We start from the raw sequence: 20508 nt of genomic DNA, 5'->3' as shown, positions 1-20508 counted from the left end.
CAGGTTTCTGTACCAGAATATCATAGACTGGATGGTTTGCAAACAATCTAAATTTATCTCTCACAGCTCTGCAGGCTGGTGGTCTGAAAACAGGATGCCAGCATGGCTGAGTTCTGTTGAGAGCCCTCTCCCAGGTTATAGACTGCAGACATCGCCTTACATCCTCATGTGGTGGAGGGCAGAGATTGGACACAAGCTCTCTCATGATTCATCTGCGGGCACTAATCACATTCATGAAGGTTCCACCCTTAGGACTTCATCTAAACCTAATTATCTCCTAAAGGCCCTACCCCCTAATACAATCACAGTGCGGCGGGGCGGGGGCGGGGCAGGGGGGGTAGTATTTCAACTTAGGAATTGGGGGCAGACACAGTCCGCAACAGAGAAAAATGGTGAAAGAGAACATAAAGTTGAATTAAATTACCCCTGGGTCCCCAAATGTCTCTGAATACATATCTGATCCAATTTTCTACATGACCCTGGGTTGCCATCCTTCCATCTGGGACAGACCATCAAGCTTAGCATGCTAGATAATCAGCAAGTGGTGAAAATTTCTCCAATAAGTCCAGTCTGAGTAGCTTGTCCTGTAGAGGACAGAGGAGTTGCTATGACTCTCCATGTTTCTTTGATTTATAGGTGAGCTAAGTCCAGTAGACACCAGAGAGATCTGTTTGGAAGTGAGGATGCTCTCCACAGCATGCCTTCCTCTCTAGAAGATAGGGTTCTCATGGATTAACTAAAAAGTTAAATTAAAAACCCTTAACAGCAAATTACAAATCAGATGCACATAGGTAAATTTACATAAATATTTTCTATATCTATACTTTCTTCTATTATACTTTTAAATCTCTTTGACTTTACTTTGGTACTTTCTGCCTTCTATTGTTCTGATTATTTTACTGCATGATCCACTGAAAATCACAGAGTCTACAAACACAGATTTTCCACTGAAAATCACAGAGTCTATCAAACTTTATTTTTCACAAAGAACTTCAGAACTCACGCCGTTTGGTAGATTTACTTGGGTATTTTATGGGGATAAATTGGTAAAAGTAAGCATTTACAATAAATATTATACATTTAGAAATCACATTTTTTTTTGGAAAAATCCTACCACTAAGACATACTAAACAGATTACCATACACAATATTTTTCCTAAATATTCCACAACTTGGCTGCCTAGCTTTGTGTGTAGTGTCACTGTTTACTAATCTGAAAATAATCTTAGAGTTGAAAATAAAGAACTTTTTTCCCCTCCACAGGTCCAAGCAAGAAACAATGTCATGTGAGGAAGATAATCTTTACTTTTCCACAAACAGCTCTGTCAAGTTCAGGCATATTACCAAGGCAGCACGGTTGCAAGTAGAGAACATGCTAGGCTATCTTATTCATGCTGATGTATGATCTAATTTCAAGTTTTTCACTTTGTAAAAGTTCTTGTTTCAAGAAAAGCAATTCTCCCTGCATACACCCTATTTTCATCTGTGAAATAAATAAAAAAAATGCAAGATACCTTTGGAACGAATTTTATTATTATTATTAAGAGCTGACTCTGCCCTTCTTTGAACTACAACTGCACATCACCACTTATCAATAAATCATTCCAATGGCTTTCGCCATCCCTCTCAGGCCAGAAAGTCGCACTTCCTCTGGCCTGACAAACCTCTTAGGTTACTTCTTCTTTAATGTATGTCAAATGTATCTACACATCAAATGACATTTCAAGAGTTTCAAGTATCTCAGGCCTTCAAGTAAAGTGGTATTCTAAAATAGCTAGATTCTATTTTGCTTTTAAAGAGGTAAAAGATAAAGCTTTTATATAGGTGACAGTATATTTACCCTTTAGGTGTTTTTATAGTTACCTCTCTACCTGACTAGATCATGAACTTGAATGGGCTAGGCCTCCGTTTTCATTAACTTTTTAACATCTTCCCATGATAGAGTGCTTTGAATATAGCAAATGATCAATAAAATTTGAGAAAAACTTTGAAATTTCTAGAAATACTTGTTTTGTCTGCTTTCCACCCTTTGTCTATTCCAAAGAATGTGAACAAAGGGAAAGAATAGCTCACCGACAACATCAAGGAATTTGAGGAAATAGGTTTGGTTTCCTTTAGCTCTCTTCTCCTCACCACACACACACACACACACACACACACACACACCCCACTACTACTTTGTCCATCTTCACTTACAATCCAATATTAATATTAATTCAAAGTTCTGTGTTTTACTTACCTACTTTATTTAAACTATTTACTCTATGTGGGGAGATAATATTGAGAATTTGATTTAGTAAACTAACAGCATGATTCTAAGCTTCAGATAGTAGAATTGGACACAGTAGCTCTGTACCATTTTCATTCTCAAAGGTGAGGTATCTCTCTTCCTCCTGCCCCTCCTATTCCCAAATAGAACTCCTCTTGTCCTTTATGACCTTTTATTAGTTACCCCTATCACTTTGTTTCCAAACATCTACATTCCAGTGCATGCTTTTTTTTCTTGTAACTGTCCTTAGAGCTCTTTCATCTCAAATTTGCCTGCCTTGACCTTGTATCTCCTTGTGGTTACAGCCTGACTGCCTTCTTCTCCATGAAAACGTATTCTGCCCTCATTGGCCCCACTTCCTCATTTCTCATTTACAATGCAACTCACAGCTGTTAGCTCTTGTGCCAAGCAAACTGAAATTGCTCTGGCAAGGGTCAACAACCCATGGACATGTTTCAACTTTTATATTCCTTGAATTAAGGCCTAGAACAAAAACAATAACTTTTATTGGATGGATATATAATCTCTTTGATTTTCTTGAAACTCCTACTTGCCTTCTGTGGGACCAGTTATCCTCTTACCCCCTCTGACCTCTAATTCTAAGTTTCTCCTATGAAACTCTCTTCTGAGTACCTCTTTTGCATACCACTTAAACTGTGGTGATTTCTTGTATTCCATTCTCATGGTCTATGATTCTTCCCACTTAAATCTTAGACTCTTTTGATACCATCCTCTTCTCTTTTAGATGAAACTCTTTCCCATATATGTACATGAGAAGCAAATGTATTTCTATAGTCCCAGCCCTGAAACAATCTAACTTCTTGTTATCCATTTCCACCCAAACATTGTAGAAATGTTTGCTATTTTACAGGTCTTTTTTGAAAGAATTTGTAGTTTTGTCTTCCAGATTTTCTTACCTCTCCCCACATTACATAGCTTTGTAAAAAGCATCACTATCCATCTAGAGTTACCATTGAATCCTATTCCTTATTCATTACATCCAACTGATTGCCAAATCCTTTTGCTCTCTCCTAAATTTTTCTGAAATCTATTTCCTACTTTGCACTACAACTATCTGATACCAAATTCAAGCAGACTCTCCTTCTCATTAGCATGGAATAGTGAAATAGCTAATTAACTCAATTCTTCATCTTCAGCGTGCCCTTTCCTTCCCACCTCATCAGCCAATCTATCCCCATCTTACAGCCAGAGGGATCTTTAAGAAAAAAAGGTGTTCAAATTACTGTCCTTTTTAAGGTTTTTCATTGGTTCGTTACCATCTACAGGATGAAATCCAATCCCTTTGGTTTCATAATTAAAGATTTGTACAAACTATATTGTTTACATTTCCCTACATTTTGTTGCTTGGGAGGTCTTTTTTAAAAAAAATTTTTATGTTTATTCATTTTTGAAAGACAGAGAGAGACAGAGCACAAGCAGGGGTGGGGTGAAGAGAGAAGGGGACACAGAATCTGAAGCAGGCTCCAGGCTCTGAGCTGTCAGCAAAGAGCCCGACACGGGGCTCGAACTCACGAATAGTGAGATCATGACCTGAGCCGAAGCCGGATGCTCAACCTACTGAGCCACCCAGGTGTCCTGCTTGGGATGTCTTTAAGGTTGATTTTGGACCTGATCTATCTACAGTACATTTATCAAAAGTTTTGCCTTTATTAATTGTGTTCATTCTTTAAGCTTCAGGTTAGTTTTCATCTCCAGGAAGCTTATGTCTCATAACTATTTCTCTTTTGTCATCCTTTGGCATCTTATGTATAGCTCTCTCCAATAGCTTTACTACCTTGTATTAAAATAATTTAGGTCTATTTCTCTTCCCTAGGTGATAAGCTCAAGGCCATAGATGATGTCCGATTTGTCTTTGTATATCTATATGTCATCACCTACCTCACACAATAGGTACCAATGAATGCATCTTGAACTAAATTGATTTTTAGTGCGTGTTGTTTTATTTATTACCCATGTTCTTCAGTGACTCAGAGACTTTTGATAATTTTTCGTACAATATGAAACTAGGGTAATATTCAAGACAATTTTGCCTAATATATCTTAATCACAAATCTATGGGAGACATAGAATTCCCAGATCGGAAGTGAGAAAGCTGGTTTGCAGAAATATTAAGTAACATATCCAACATTACACAACTAGTAAGTAGCGGAGCCCAGATTTAAATCCAGGGAGTCTGCCTGTCCCATAACCAGAGCCATACCAAGAAATCACCAAGTTTCTCACATACTTTCTTTGTCTCAAGAAAATGAAGTTTTATTTTATGTCTTATTTGTTCTCATAGATACTCTTTTGATGTAAAATACAGTTGGGTCTACTCTAGTCTTTGGGGGGATATCAAGTCTGAATTTCAAGTAAAGTGAAATCACATTATAAAGATGTTTAAGAATAATGTTGAGTCAAAATTCTCACAACCCAATCTCCACCAGTCTTGACATTATGCCCAGAACATATCACATAATGTAGGTGGCCATATTTTGATTCCAATGAAGAACATAATTTATTGAAAAAATATGACTGTTCCCTGACCATCATCTATGCCTTCAGTACTCTAGGCACAGTAATTTTTAAAAAAGTTATAATTTGACTTGGTAGGAGTATTCAGTAACAGTTTTGAAAAGTTACTTTCCTTCAGTTGTATTTATTTAGACACCTACTAAGTCCATCTCCACAGGTCTCTTTGCAACCCCCCAGTATCTAAAATGGGGACAACGATATAGGTCTTTCAGTTTATTATGATGTTTACACAAGAAAACCTATGTAAAGTTTCTGGCCCTGAGCAGAACAAGTGCTCAATAAATACAAATTTCTCCCTCTTCCTCTTCCCTTTTTTTCTTTCCTGTCCCCATTACTTTCTACGTTACTCACTAGATGACGGCCATACTGTTGTGGTTTCTCATTCTCTATCTCTTTTGTAATCCATCTTCCACTGTGCTATCTGGGCACAAAGTGAGCTAATAACAAGGGCACTAGAAAGGCCAAGCTGCTAATCTTCAGAAATGTTTATTAATAATGGACTCTAACAGAAGATTTAATTTATATTTTGAATGTTGGGAAAAAGATAGAAGGCATTTGTGAGATTTTAGTCCAAGCCACTTGCAGGACATTTTAAGCCATGCAGTGTGGTCCATCCAGCCTCATCCAGATTATCCAAAGCTTTCTTCTAAATGACACAATCTGAGAACCTTCCCCTATATGTCAGACAAGAATTCAGATCAACATTTCCCTCTTGCTGCCAAGGTAGGACAAAGTGCACAAGCCCTTCCCAGTTAAACGCTTCTACTTAAAGCCAAAATTCATTCAAAAGAGCATGAACTTAATGCTGTATATAATTTAGAGATCTCAAAAACAAGTTCTTAAATGATTCTAAAATATTGTAATCCTGTACAATTTTTTATGGCTGTTGTTCATGCGGCAAAAACACCTTCCAATACAGCACCAGCCAAATTGATGAGATTATCTTCTGCTTTGCCCCTTGCAGAGCTCCCTCCCTCCCTCCAAAGAAGCCTTTGTTTCCATGGGCAACAGAGCTGCCAGTGGCACAGATTCTGAAGCACTGGATTGACTCTCATGCCCTGAGGTAAACAGTTGCCTGCTGTACTACACAAATACTGAAAGTAAAACTCTCTTGGTAAAAGACCTGACCAGCATGAATAGAGGGCTAACTACAGGCTGCTCCAAAAAGCCCACCTCCAACCGTTCCCTGATAAAGGCTCCCAGAGAGAGTGCTATATGCCCTGTGGTTTCAATAATTTCTGCCATTTAGGGATGGGAGTCTTTTTGTCGGATGTTTCCTGCTTTTCTATCGGTTTGACATACCACAGAATGTCATTAATGTCATCAGTGCCCTTCACATTCCAGGGAGAACAAAATTTATGGCATATTTTTTTGTTTCTAGATCAAGGTGAGTTGAAGGAATTATCATCATGCTTTGAAACCAAGAGTTTTTGGGCATGTGCATAGAATCAGACATTTTGGCGATGAACAAAAGTGGGGGTAATTATTTTAACATAAACGTTCATAGTTAATCCTTTTCCTATCTGAAGGTTCATAGGTGTTCCACATAAGCTATTAGGCTATTTCTAAATAGTATCTAATGATGATTGAAAAATTCAGGTGATCCCAGCGATGTTGTTTTTATAATGTAGACTATCTGAATAACAGTTTGGTCAACCTGGATGTTTTGCCTATGTTTTTTTTTAAATCTCATCAGAGTGTGCAAGCAAAAAAGTGGAATAGTTCTGGGAGGAAGACATTCTTAGAGTCTGGCTGTATATGACTGCTCTTCAACTATAATTCAGTTTCCTCATATTCCAAAGACTTTATCTCATTGAGAAGCACTGAGTAGGAAAGAATGACTTTGCCACATTTTGATGGTGTATTTACTGTGTGAGGTTAACAGACAGGGCATTTAGTCCACCACTGTGTTCCCGTCCTCTGGCATAACTTGCACTTATTATGGAACTTAGTAATACCTACTGAAAGATTGACAGGTAGGTTAATTGAACAGAAGCATTTGCAGAGACACTAAAGTATTAAACCTCACTGCCTGTACTGGAGGGAAGAGACACCTAAGCCAATACCTATAAGGTGTAAATGTGGTAAAAACAAATTCATCTGGGATTCTGCCATTGATGTCTGAAAAAAGCATCAAAATGGTGAACTGATTTTCAGCAATAAGATGAACTTCTATTTATTTGACTGTTTATGAAGCACATCATCTTATTTGATCCTCACAGTTAAACCATGAGTTAGGGGTATGTAAACCAAAGTTAAAAGAACTTGAGCATATGGCAGTTATTCAGGTCCTCTGAATCCTTTCTCAGTACTCTTTCTGGTCTACCTTTGCCTTCTCAAAATTTCAGTGGGAAAAACCAGGGTGAAGGCTCTAGAATGCAGAGGTAAGACAGCAGAATCATTCAGTTACGGTTATACTGCTATACAACATTCAGATTAAATGAATTCAACATTTTTAAACACTCCTCCATATAGAAAACTGCAGATTAATTAACAGAATCTGGACCATGTTGCCAAAGTGTTAAAACAGATATACTAATGGAAACATGGTTTTAGGAAATACATGTGAAAATATTAACGTTACTAACATTTGTAAAATGCTTCAAACTGAATAACACTTTCAGTTGATTCTATGTCCTATATTCTTTTCATGCCTAAGCTAGTTGGTAAAACATTCTAAAGGCCTTGGTAGTATTGCTAGTGTGGTTTATAACCACAGATAAATCCACACCCGGTGGGATTTCGATTTCTGGTGGCTCCATGGACATTATCTGTACAGTGGCCTTCTGCAGCTGGCTCTCTAATGCCATCAGTGGCAGGGCACAACAGTGTGACTTGATTAGTCCAAATCTATCCCATATAATGGCAAAGTGTCCACTTCACATTTATTGAATATTTGTCCTATATTAGGTACTGTGTTAGATGCTGGCTTCATTTTATACAATGTAAAAGACATAGCCTGTATTCTCAAGTAGATCATCAACCACGCAGCAGTTTCTTCACCTTTCTATATAAAGAAGATAACATAAGGTTACAACAATTAGGAAATGTCTTATGCAAAATTTCTAAAGAATGAATTTGCTGGATGAAGTCATAGTGGTTGATGTTATTATTAGATTTCTTGTCACCTAAAATATTTGTCACAAGAATTCAAATTTAGTGTGCAGGTGTCAAGAATATTTTATTTAAAGTTACAGTTTAATGTGATGATGTCTTTTGTAAGAATTTGAGCAACTTTTTCCCCCCATTGGTAAAAATAATTTCTTTTGGTTTTTCAGGAGTGTGTATAACTGCAGGATGGATGTCACTGTTAGTCTCTAGGATTTGCTCCTCAAACAGATGGTCTGGTTCCAGGTTATTCAGTAGCTTCCTCTTTTTCAACTGTTGGCAAATTGATTTTGTGACATGTCTCCTGGCACCCTTTTAAAGATATATATTAACATCTCAAGTCCCATTTTTAAAATACGGGAAGCATAATGATGTAAAGAAAGGGACATGGGCTTCAGAGCCAAGTCAGACAAGATTTTGAATCTTGGTTCTATAGATAAGCATTTATGCTTAATTTGGGAAGTCTGTGAGCTTCTCTAGACTTAAGTTTCTTCACCTGTAAATAGAGGGAAGATTTCCTGTCCCTAGGTTTTTTCATATTTGCAAAAAAATACCAAAATAGTTATAAAGCCAAATTAAAAAATAAATGATTATTACTGCCCTTTCCATAGCTGTCTTTATGATTCTTTAGTGGTCCTTATATTGATAGGCAGTTGCAGTTCTCATGAGTCTGGGCTACTGAGGATCCAGTATTTACAGCATCCAGTATAGCAGATTGCTGTTTTCATTGCACAAAGCATTTGGAGAACTGAATCTCAAGACTGATCTCCACAGAGTAGACAAATCACCAAAATAGGTGTGTGTTCCTCTGGGCATCCTTTGCTTCCATACTTGTATCTTCATATGCATTCAGTAACTCTGCTTCACTACTGGGTTTTGTATCATTATCATGAATATTATTGTTGTTGTGTTTAGCCAATTAATAAACACATTTAAATCCTTGATTGAAAATATCCAATACATAGAAAGGCTTCAAGAGCTGTAAGGGTTTTTAGGCAATGTTGAATATTTGGATGCTTTGATAGATGAATTGTGAAGCAGTGAAAAGAGGCGTCTTGCTTGGATTTAACCAATCTTCCTAGGACTACCTGATTCAATACAACTTTTTAAAAAGAACAAATATGTTATACTCTTACATGCCAGTGCTCATAACAGGCTGTAATAGTATGTGGCTACATTGAGACCTGAGAAATATTCTTATAACTAATGCCTATTAATTGTCCATTGCATACCAGCACTATGTCAGGCACTGCAGAAATTATGGTGAGTGAAAACAAACAACATGGCACCCACTGAATTAGAGACCATGAACAACTCTACAGTTGGCCAGGTCTCTGCAACATCACCCAGTTCTCTAGGTGGACATCCCTGGTGCAAGCTTGGCCATTCATGGTCTGCCTCTTGAAAGTTTGAAAGTCTGAGAGGCATCAGAATGTGGGGCCCATTGAGGCTGAGCCTTATTAATGTCACCCATGGAGGACTACAAGCTGATCCAGTGAGACACCTGGAATTGTCTGATCTTCACCTTTGGTTTTGTTGAGCTAACCCTAGTCTTGAGTTTAAGCTAACTTTGAAGCAATCCATTTCTTGTAAAACCTTGCCCCCATAAAATATATTACATTTTGACCAATATAATATTTATCAATAGGTGACATAATATATACATATCTGAAATAATATATAATAAGTATATGACCAAACCTATAATCTACAACCATGTTCTGCTCTACATTACTTAAGTAATTTTAATTTGATCATACTCATCCCTTAAGATGGTTTATAAAATTTAAAAAAATACATTCTCATGGGGCATCTGGGTGGCTCAGTCGGTTAAGTGTCTGACCTCAGCTCAGATCACGATCTCATGGTTTGAGCCCTGCATCGGGCTCTATGCTGACAGCTCAGAGCCTGGAGCATGCTTCAGATTCTGTGTCTCCCTCTCTCTCTCTCTCTCTGCCCTTCTACTGCTCTGTCTCTGTCTCTCAAAAATAAACATTAAAAACAATTAAAAAAATACATTCTCCCTTCCTGCGTTTTTAACACTCTGTATGTCTAAGGTAATGTCTTTGGCCTCATGGGAGTTGCAGAGCTGACTACTATGTGAGGAAATACACTGTCCTTCTGAGTTTAAACCTATTTTGTACCTGGAGGGATAAATGGGTTCAAAGCCCTTTACAGTAACTTAATTTTCATTATATCTAGGAACTTAGTATCTTCCTAAAAGGAATTTCAAGATCCTGAAAGCATAGAAGTGAAAAATACTTTAAACATTTCAGCAAAGATATTAGTCATTGACCTTATGCTAATATCAGCCTCAATGTCAATACTCCATATCCCCCTCACTTGCTCTATTTTTCTTCATAACCCTAATAACAATATGACTTTTGTACATATCTTGTTTATTCTATTTCTCCCCAAACTAGGTAGTTAGCTTTAAAGGAACAGGGACTTGGTCTTGTTTGTTCCTGTCTTTATTGTCAGCACCTGAACCATGACTTATACTTCTTAACCACTCAATTATTATCTGTTGAATTAAAAAAGGTATTCACAGGAGCACATGTACACTAAGATGGTTAGGTGGATAGATTTTGGCCTAACCAGACTAAGGTTCAAATATTAGCTTGTCACTTATTAGCTGTATGAATTGGGGAAAATAAGTGAACAACCATAGGACTCAGTTTCCTCATCTGTAAAATGGGTGTAATAATTCACTGGTTCTTTTGAACAATGAATTATAGAGCATAGTTTTGTACTTGATTTATCATAAGTACTCAATAATGGTAGGTATTATTATTATTTATTTATTTAGGTTTATTTATTTATTGTTGGGGGGGAGAGAGAGGGAGGGAGGGAGAGACAGAGAGGAAGCACTCTCACAGGTGGGAGAGAGGCAGAGAGAGGGAGAGAGAGAGCATTCAAACAGATTCCATGCTTGAGCCTGATACAGGGCTCGATCTCAGGAACCCAGAGATCATGACCTGAGCTGAGATCAAGAGTCAGATGCTTAACCGACTAAGCCACCCAGGCACCCCAGGAGGTATTGTTAGACACTTTGTAAGTACTCAGAAGTAGCATGCTGTTCTATTTTCCTAATGCTCCCCAACATAAACTGATGTGTTATTTAGTTTTATTTTTGGTTTTGATTTCAATTTTAGTTTTTGAATGATTAATGAAGCACAAGTATTTCCCCTTTTGCTCTTTATGACTATAACTCAAAGTTGCAAGTCATGTCATTATACTTTACATTTATTTTTCTTTTGAAAAATAGAGAAAAAAATCAATAAAACCATGAACTGGTTCTTTGAAAAGGTAAACAAAAATGACAAATCCTTAGCCAGACTCATCAACAAACTGGACAACCTAGAGAAAATGGATAAATTCCTAGAAACATACAATCCTCCAAATGAACCAGGAAGAAATAGAGAATATGAACAGACCAATTACAAGTAAGAAAATTGAGCCAGTAATCAAAAAACTACCAAAAAGTAAAAGTCCAGGATCATATGGATTCACATGAGAATTCTACCAGATATTTAAAGAGTTAATAGCTATTTTATTCTCTTCAAACTATTCCAAAAAAAAAAAAAAAGAAGAAAAGAAAGGAAAGCTTACAAATACATTCTACAAGGCCAGCATTACTGATACCCAAACTAAGAACATCACCCCCCCCCCCACACACACACACACATACAAAACTACAGGACAATATCCGTGATGAACAACTATGCAAAAACCATCAAAAAATATTAGCAAACCATATATAACAATACATTAAGAAGATTATTCACCATGATCGGGGGGGATTCATTCCAGGGATGCAAGGATGGTTCAACATTCACAAATAATATAGAAATCAACAAAATGAAGGATAAAATCACATGATCATCTAAATGGATGCAGAAAAAACATTTGACACTATTCAACATTCATTCATGATAAAAAGTCTCAACAAAATGAGGTTAGAGAAAGCATGCCTCAACATAATAAAGGTCATATGTGAAAAACCCACAGCTAACATCATCCTCAATGGTGAAAAACTGAGAGCTTTTCCTCTAAGCTCAAGAACAAGGTAAGGATGTCCACTCTCATCACTTTTATTCATCATACTTATTACTGGACGTCCTAGCCACGGCAATCAGACAAGAAGAATGAATAAAAGGCATCCAAATTGGTAAAGAATTAAATTGTTACTATTCACAAAGGACATGAGAGTATACACAGAAAATCCTGAACACTCCACCAAAAACTCTAAGTAACAGACAAATACAGTAAAGAGGTAGGATTGGTAACATCTTACACTAACAACAAAGTAGCAGAAAGAGAAATTTAAAAAACAGCACCATTTACAATTGCACTAAAAAGAATAAAATACCTGGGAATAAACATAACCAAAGAGGTGAAAGACTCGTACTGCAAAAAGCATAAAACACTGATGAAAGAAACTGAAGACAATGCGCATGAATGGAAAAATATTCCATGCTCAAGGACTGAAAGGATTAATATTATTAAAATATCCATATTACTCAAAGCAACCTACAGATTCAATGAAATCCCTATCAAAATAGCAACATCATTTTTTTACAGAACTAGAACAGTGTGGAACCACAGAAGACCTCAAATAGCCAAAGAAATCTTGTGAAAGAACCAACCTGGAGGTATCACAATGCCAGATATCAAGATTTATTATAAATCTGGAGTGATCAAAATTGTATGGTACTGGCACAAAAATAGACATATCAAAAAAACAGAATAGAGACTCCAGAAATAAACCCACAATTATATGGTCAATTAATCTACAACAAAGGAAGCAAAAATATACAATGTTAAAAATCTTATAATGAGGTTGAACAATTGAGTTTACTGATTTTGAACTAGTTTTATGTTTAATATGTTTTCTTTGATCGGGTGAATTACCACCCAAACTTACCATCTAATAAAAATATGCAGAACTGTGTGAAAGACTAAATATTTTAAGTGCTAGAATATTTGTATATTTTCCTAACAAAACACTGTTTTATTTTGAAAGAAAAATGATAACATATCTATTTATAATGGCACCAACTCTTCAACCATAAGAAAAATCTACACTTACTGAGAGTGCTTCATTTATTTACCCAACAAATACTTTAGACCATGCAGTATAGCATGTCCCTTTCCTCATATAGCTTATGACATAGGAATCTTTGAGTCCCCTTTTCCTCGTACATAATCTGCAGGATCCCAAAGAGTGTAATGCATGTAACTAGTACCCAAGCGCTGTTACCTATCAGTGCTCAAATGGAGAGTTTGCTGTGGTCAAGTGAATCAATAGTATCTCATCCACAAGACCATATTCATTGATTAAGTGCCTGTGGTTTAATATAATGTCCTTGACACTAAAATTTAATTAACCATACCTTTAAGTTAGGAGTTTGTTTTCAGTTATCTAGTATAATGAAAATATTTCTAGGAGATACATTCATTCAATCACAAATATTTATTCATTCTTTAATATATCTAATGCACCATGCTAGATTACTTCTACCTTGGTCTCTTGGAGCTCTGAGCTGTCATACAAAAAAATCCTACTATCTTGCAGTATAGACCTTGTTGAGGGGCCCTCAGTCTACATGGAGTAGAAGGGGGCTCAACTGAGCCCAGTCTTCCATTCCCTGACTCCAAGGTCATGTGATTCACCATCTTGTCGCCTCCCAACTAGCCATGTCAACAGTTGAATACCACTAAGTGGCCCCAGTCTGTGGCATGCAGAAACACGTACACCCAACAAGCCTTGTCTGAATTTCTGACCCATAAAATAAAATTAAATGTAGTAACATTTTTGTCATTTCTACCTGTTAAGTTTTTGGCATTTTGTTAGGCAACAATAGATAACTGGAATATGAATACTTATCCAAATTAACACATAGTTATAAATTATGATAACTGTAATGGATGGAGAGATATAGCATTCTAAAACACATTATAATGGAAAGCCCTATAATGATGTCCATGATTTTTTAAAATTCTTTCTCTATAAAGAGCATCATGCTCATAGTATATATTTTGGGGTGGGGGTGATTGATAATGGGTTATAAGATTGCTAAGCAAGGGGTGATGAAGGTTAATATCAATCACTTCATATTTTTCCCTAAGTCACTTCTATTAACTCACATTGAAGACATACTATCTATTAAGTGCCACAGAGTGGCCTCTTACTTTTAGAAAAGATTAAAAATAATAATAAAAATAAAATTCAATATTTTAGACACGGAAACTATATCAGAAAAGAAATTCATTAATAATATATTTGTAAAAGACAAATATCAAGCTCCTACCACGTATCTTAATTTAGGAAGTCTCCAATAGCCATTTCCTCTTTAAATTCATTTAAAATACTGATCTTTTGAGGTGGTAGGATTTAACTGATTTTTAGACTACTGATACTTTAAAGACATGGAATTGTGGGTGAATAATTTTCTCAATATGTGCATATAATCTGCAAGTGAAAAATCTAGGTTTCAGGTATGGTTGATTCCAATATTTTCCTAGAGAACAGCAACATTATTATTATATAAGAGGAACATAATAGTTATGACCATTATGACCTGGGACTAGAATATGCAAACAGTAACTGAATCAGAAAAGGTTTAAGTTGTGCTGCCACTGAGAGCCAATAAAGGTTTTTTGTTATGTTTTCATTAAAGTGGTCTATTTTACTTTGAATGCTGAAGATGAAAATGTGGCTTTCACAAAACTCCGGACACACACACGCACAAACACATACAAACACACCCATGAGGTTTCCTCATCAACTTTACATCAATTGTTTCTTTAACCTAAGAAAACCCTTGAGTAAGATCTGAAGTAGACAGTACAGCAGGAGCTCAAAAGAAAGGCAAATCAAATAAATATTGTGCAATCAATCAATCACACACACACACACACACACACACACACACACACACACACACACAGTTATGAGTTGCTCTGCACAGGATGAGTTGCAATATTTTCTTGATGGTGAATATCAAAAAGGTTTTTCTAATTCTGTTTGACTTTAAGCACATTTGGATACATATTAACCTAATTCAATTTACTGTTTAATAAAAAATATTTTTATCAATTTTAAAAAAGGGAAGACATAACTAAATCATCAATTTCTGAGATTGCTTGGTCCAGGGATCAAGGATTGATTCATCTTAAATATGACAAATTTTAATTTGATTTATGGTGGAGTTGATAGATCTGGCCTTCCTTAATGACCCACTTTTAGAAGGCAGGAATGTGTTTAGTAATGCTTCTGTATGAGTCTCCCATTTGGGCTTCTTATTACCAAGCATGATTTTGAAGTACTTGTTTGAGACAGCTGTGGTAGAATCTATTCTATTGCCAGTGACATCTATTTTAGTGATTACCCTGAGAGGACACAGATTCCATACCTCCAAGTCTGTGCTGCCAAAAGAGAACTAGATTCAAATAAAATTTGTGGTAGAGATAACCTTGTTTCATCTTTGGTTCTTACCCTGCTATTAGAATGTCCCCTACATGGTTCTCTGTACTAAAAGGATATGACTTTTGATTTCAAAGACCTAACTTTCTAGTGACTTTTACCCATTAGCAAAAACAAGAAAACACAGAAGAAATCTCTTGTTCAAGGTAGCAAGGATGTTAAAACCAGTGAAACCAGTATTCATTTACTAATGAATGAAATGGTGTCCCAGGAAATTTTTATGAATCCTATAACCACAACATTTAAAAATTGGCATGACTGGGGCGCCTGGGTGGTGCGGTCGGTTAAGCGTCCGACTTCAGCCAGGTCATGATCTCACGGTCTGTGAGTTCGAGCCCCGCGTCGGGCTCTGGGCTGATGGCTCAGAGCCTGGAGCCTGTTTCCGATTCTGTGTCTCCCTCTCTCTCTGCCCTTCCCCCGTTCATGCTCTGTCTCTCTCTGTCCCAAAAATAAATAAACGTTGAAAAAAAAAATAAAAAAAAATTGGCATGACTGATTACTTAATATCATGCATCTAATTTCTACTTCAAACAAAAGTATGTATTTATGAAGTGGCTTAGGAAAAACAGAACAGAGGTTGAGGCTACAGAGATATAAAATGTATACCACGTTCCATAATGCTACTGTTTTCTATTAAGCGCTTTTTGCCATGGATAGAAAATAGCACTGTTGACATAAAGGCTCATGGGGTAGATAAGTAACTCTAGGAAAAGTCCTGCTGATTTTGTCAGACAACTGGAGAAATGCAAGAGTCCTAAATTAAATGCAATAACATGAAGTGTCCAATACATGTCCAATACATGAAGCAGCAAATACTTAATTATAAGTATTTGGAAAGCTGAATGTAAGGAGACTCTCATGTTACAGACTGAGTACATTTGACACATTTAAAAGGCAAGTGGACAGTCCTTCCTTATCAGTGAGTAATATGTATAGTGTAATAGAACTTTCATGTGGTAAGGGAAAGTTTACAGACTCCGGAGGCAGACAAGTTACATTTGAAGTATGGCCAGGAACTCACACTTATGAGCTATGTGGCCTGGAGGATAGACAAGTTGGAGGAGTGTTTTATAAAGGGACTATTCACAGAGAGGTGGACAGAGTTTGGGAAACCCAACAAGGGATAGTGTAGTACTCAGGCTCACAACAGGTAGGAGCCATTACCCTATGTCTGAAGGGCTGGGGAAGGAACAATCAGCAGAATTCTGAGGTGGCTGCCTAAGAAGTGGTCTTTAACAGAGAGACACAACCAACTCATAGCGACCCAGCAAGGAGGGACCTGAGGAGAATAAATACTGTGACCTCACTCTCCTACAGCTAGCACTCACATCTCCTGCCAGTTCTCCACTGGACAAACTGAACAGAAGGCAGAGGGCAAAGAAACACATTACAGCTGGTTATTAAAGGTCAGTTGCTCAGCAAGATGGAGGAGCACAGAAAGGCGTTGAGGGAAGGCCATGGAATATACCCAGCACCCACACCCATGTCTGTGGACATTGGATCACCAAAGAGAAACCCTTTTTTATCACTCAATTCCAGTGACATGTATATCTATTTGAAACTCTTTGCAGCATCTTTCCCCTTTTGAAAGAATCAGAAAAAGGAAATCACCGAATCCAACATGCTTTCCTTTTCAACATGGCTGCCAACAGGAAACTCCTAGGTAATAGTAATGCAGTAATAGTAACTATCTTAGCAATAAGTATAATTGTTTCTTGTTCCTCTTCTTCCCTTTTTCCCCCCTTCCATATTCACAGTTTAACTGTACTTTTAACCAGGGGCTATACTCATACTGACTGAATTCAGTTATAGCTCCACTGCTTACTAGCTGTGTGATCTTGGATAAGTGACTTAACACTTGTGAAATCTTAGTCTGCTCATATAAAAAAAATGAAGTTATCTTGATATGTGCTAAGATTTTTTCACTGACACGTATAAGAGGAACTCAATAAACATTATTTGCAAGTATTGCTTCTGAGAAGATTTTCCAGGGTAATTAATTCACAAATAATAATTTATATGAACTATTTATTTGTATAAGTAATAATAAATTATAATATAACGACACTTTCTTAACCTGAACATGGAACTCTTCCTCACAGAACTGATGTGAATATTAAAGGAGATAAAACATGGAGAGTCCTTTGTAATCTACAGCACACCCATGAATGTAAATTCTTGTTGTTATTGTTAGTAGTCTTAGTCACTGAATCTTTCCTTTGTCAATAAGTTCTCTCCAGTGGGAGGGGTGGACTGGCTCAGCTTTGATCATGTCTTAAATGGCCCAGCACAGTGTGTCTTGGGTCCAAAATACCAAAAGAAGAAGGTCAGTCAGTCCCTACCTTTATAGCTCCCACTCTGGGAAATGAGAGAGTTTGACCTAAAAGAAGTCAGAATTAGAGGCATCTCATTGCAGTCTGAGAATAAGGATTGTAAGAATAAATAAATGAGCATAATGTACTTACTTACCCAGGGATGTTTTTCAATAGTTAGAACTAAGAAAGGCAAGGTACTTTTCCAAGGTTATATTTTAGGTGATTATGCCAGCAAAGAAAATGATAAAGGACAATCTAAGAAACAGCAGGATAATGAGGGCATTTCCTTGGCATAGATATTAAAGTCCAGTAGCAAAGCAGTTATGATTTACTATTCTTCCTTAATGGAAGTATTAAAATATGTATATGTTATTTATAATGTATACAAAGCTATATAGTTTGTAATCTCCAAAGAGAACCCATGTGTTTTAGAAGAACAAAACCCTGGACTAAATCAATCTACTGGAATACCCTTTCTTTATGATCCATACTGGCATATGCATGACCCCACCAAAAATACCTTGGTATGTCTTTGAGACCTAACATAGGTTTATGGGTGTGGGGTGTGTGTGTGTGCGCGTGCTCAGGTGTGAATGTGCCATTGCAATGCTGATCGTTCCACAAATCTTTTAACCTTTGGGAAGATTTGGGAATTTCTGTGACCTGGCTTTCTTTTGGTTTAGGGTCTTTTAATTTGCCTATTTGTATTTTATCACACGAAAGCTGCCCAGGGTGGGAAGAATTGCAATGAAGCGGTTTCAGAAGTTCTTGGTTCTAGTCCCAGTGCAGCTATAGATGAGCACCATGACCTTGGACAAAGTCATTTAACCTCTCTGGATCTCAGTTAATTCATCTGTAAAGCACGGAGGTTGAATTCTGTGATCTCGAAGGTCCTTACCAGAGGTGAAGTTTTATGATTCTCTGTGAGTTAATTATCAAGGTCTTTTGTGGTCAAGTTTGCATCCTTCATTGTTTAAGGCAGCAATAAACAAGAATAACCTCTGCTCCAAAATTAGGATATTCCGTAATTCATTAGAAATAGATGAAAATATTCTAAGGAGAATAAAGATTACATCATCTGATCAAGGCACGAAGCTGGAAAATTAAAAACAAAGCCTATTTACCATCTCCTTAAGTGTTTCGCTTCTTCAAAAACAAATCAAGACTGAGACTCATTATTCCCTATAGCTCAAAGCTACATAACACTGTGGGTGCTTTGGTTAATGCCTTTGCTGTAGTCTGACATAGTCTGGATCTGCCTCCGTTCCTTGTCATTGCCAGTGACAAAGCCTGGTTTCTTTTACACAGAGAGTGGATTTAAAAGAAAGGCATGACAGCATCTTTTCTGTAGCTTAGATTTCTGGTCGCACATTATATCTCACTTCCCTAGTGTGAGGCCACTGGCCTGTGTTCCAACTTTAATTCCCTCACAGATGTTAAAGAGACTAATAATATCCCCAGGGCCTGTCTCAGATAGAATAGCACAGGAGACAAAGGCTGTCTTTGGGACATTTTAACCTCCCTTTTCAGAACCATAGCCAAGTGCCTAGCTTGGGCTCCATTCTCTCTGAGCTAGATTTTGATACTGTATTATCTGTTAGCTGGAAAGTATTTAAGATGTTGCCCACACAAGGGGCTTTGCCTTATGACAGTGTATTCTCAATGCTAAACGAAACAAAACAAAAAAACCTTGAGAACCAAAGGAATTAGGAGTTATAAAAGAGTTACAATTTTACCAGAAGCAAATGCCATTTATACAAATAAGTCTCCTCAGGATAGGAGGTATTTTAAAAGCATGTGTACACACACACACACACACACACACACACACACACACAGTGTATACATATATACACTCCCAGTAGATTCATTTAGGTATTATAGACACATAGATAGATTGGGTGGGTAATATGGTGTATTGGAAAATACAAAACTGCCTTTAAGTTTTAGCCCGCAGCAAAGGTTTTTCACTTCTATGAGCCTCAATTTTCTAATAAAAAAGGAGGAGGAGTGTATAACCACGTGTGGGCTTTCCATGGGGTTTAACTGGAATGATTTATTTAGGATAACCATTGTGTGATTCATATGTATTTCCCAAATACTCACTCTTTTCCTTTAAAAAGCTATCAAACATAGTAAGAAGTTATTAATTTGCATTGTTCTGTGTAACAGAAACCACAACTAATAGACATCAGGTTTAGACTCTGCAATTCTTTAGGCTTTTCCCTCCCAATTACAAAATGGCTGTAACTTTTCTAGACATCACATCTATATTCAAGATGAGGAAAAAATTGCAGCAGATCCTTTGTTTGGAAAATATAAAGATTTGTAGGAATCCCACAGCATACCTCCCCTTATTTCATTGGGCAGATTGGGTCACAGGGCTAGCTAGAACTATCTGCAAGGGAGGTTGGGGAAGTAAAGAACAAGATGTCATGCTAGAATTAAACCAATAATTATCCAACATCTGAAGCTAACAAAACAAACTCCATTCTGGAAATAGGCTTCTTTCTGTCAGAGGAGGTGGAGAACCTTCTGGATCTTTCTCTCCAAAAAACCAAACAAGTAAATAAAAAACAAGAAACAAAAAACAAAAAAACAAAAAAACAAAACCCATATAGAACTAACAAAACATGGAGAAATCTTTGGGAAGACTAAAGGTTATCATAAACTAGTGTGGGTGTGTGTGGCTCCTTATGGATGGATAGCTGCAACCAGACACAGGTGGTAACTGAGGTGGTGGTAAGAGGGTAAGGTAAAATAAAACTTTCCATTTCTGCTTGCCCCCCTTC

The sequence above is a fragment of the Felis catus genome, chromosome C1 (genome assembly GCF_018350175.1).
Source record: "Felis catus isolate Fca126 chromosome C1, F.catus_Fca126_mat1.0, whole genome shotgun sequence".
NCBI classification, from domain to species: domain Eukaryota; kingdom Metazoa; phylum Chordata; class Mammalia; order Carnivora; family Felidae; genus Felis; species Felis catus.
The sequence above is the reverse complement of the archived record's forward strand: the minus strand, read 5'-3'. Positions refer to the sequence as shown.